This window comes from Pygoscelis adeliae, unplaced genomic scaffold, assembly GCF_000699105.1.
Source record: "Pygoscelis adeliae isolate BGI_AS28 unplaced genomic scaffold, ASM69910v1 Scaffold242, whole genome shotgun sequence".
NCBI lineage: Eukaryota > Metazoa > Chordata > Aves > Sphenisciformes > Spheniscidae > Pygoscelis > Pygoscelis adeliae.
Window position 1 is genome coordinate 4438082 of NW_008824369.1, and position 1495 is coordinate 4439576.

Sequence of the window (1495 nt, forward strand, 5' to 3'; positions counted from 1 at the left end):
AGGCGAGGGGGTGGCAGGGGCCATGCCTCTCCTGCAGGACCTGTGTCAGCAGTGGAGTTACCCCAGACCTGGACTTGCCATCCCCCCCCGCCCCATTTTGCTCCTCAGCAGCTTCAGGGGCTGCTGTAACCCTCCCGAAGTCCCCTTTGCCCAGATCCTGGGTGGTTGCAGTTGCTGCGTTCCCTGCAGCTCCGGGGCAGGAGTCACGTTTGGTGCTTTTTCATCCCTTGTAAGCCCCACACTGTTGCAGCAACCAGGGCTGGAGGAGCCTTGGAGATCCACCGGGTCCTTCTCCTCCCCCTGGACACCATCGCTCCTCCAAACCTCCCAGCAAAGCTTTCCCCCGCTGCCCTCAAAGGCACTCAGTGCTGCAGCCTTCCCCTTCCCCAGGCGTCCCTCCCTGCGCCGTACCCTCCCTTGGCCCCAGACCTCCCATCACATCCCTTCTGGATGGTGCTGCTGCCCCAGGACCTCTCTACCCGCATCTCCTCTGCTGCCAGCTCCCTCCGAGCGAACATCCACATGGGCTCCCATCTTTGTGCCTCTATGGAAAAAATACATGATTCTTTTATTATTCAATTAGGAATTTAACACACAATCAGGTGATTGCTTTAAGAGGATTTCCTATAAGGCAGGATTTGGATAACCAGGCTATGAGTAATATATTCCCTTAACTGGTTTATTCCTTTATCAGATTTTTTTTCCCCCCTAAGCGCTTTAATGCATTTACTTTCCCATTGTCGACACTTCTCTCCGCGCTCTTCCTCCCTCCTCAAGCTTATGCAAATCTCCCATAAGGCGTTTAATGCGCTATGTGTGTCAATAGTGCCGAAATCTTTGCGATGGCATTAGGCTTCATGCATGCCGTGACTGATTAAGAGGGGCGGTGGGGCCAGCCCGGCCGCCCAAGCCCCCTTTCAGCACTTGCCGCGGAGCTGGGGAAGGGGCCCCCGGGCTGGGAGCTGCATTTTTCTAGAGAAAAGGCTGGAGCTGAAAGTAGCTCTTTTCTCTTGCAGGGCGAAACGTGAACAGGGAGCGCGGGGCTGACCTGTCTGCCGCTGTTTGCTGCCCTGTCGCTCAACTTTCGGGGTGCTGGGGGGGTGCGCGGAGGTGTTAAAATGGTGGGGGGGAAACATCTGTGGGTGGGATGTGAAGGGAGGAGGAAGAGAAGGGTGGTAAAATAACCCATGAGCCAACCTCATCATCACTTTGCTTGCACATCGCCTGCCCATGTGGTACCGGCTGCGTCGCCCTCGGGTGCCCGTCTGCCTTTCGGAGCCCTGTGGAAACGGCTTTGTGCATCACCAGCAGGAAAAGCAGATATTTTTTTTTCCCCCACTAATTGTGCTGCAGAGGGCTTAGGTCAGCTCAGCTGGTGGCTCTGCCCATTGCCACGGCGCTGGGCGATGCTGCCCGGCCTCCCTTGCACCACTGGTTTGCTTTCCGAGGAGGTAGCGCCTTGCCGGCAGGCCTGGCTTGCTGGCCTCTGGGGCTT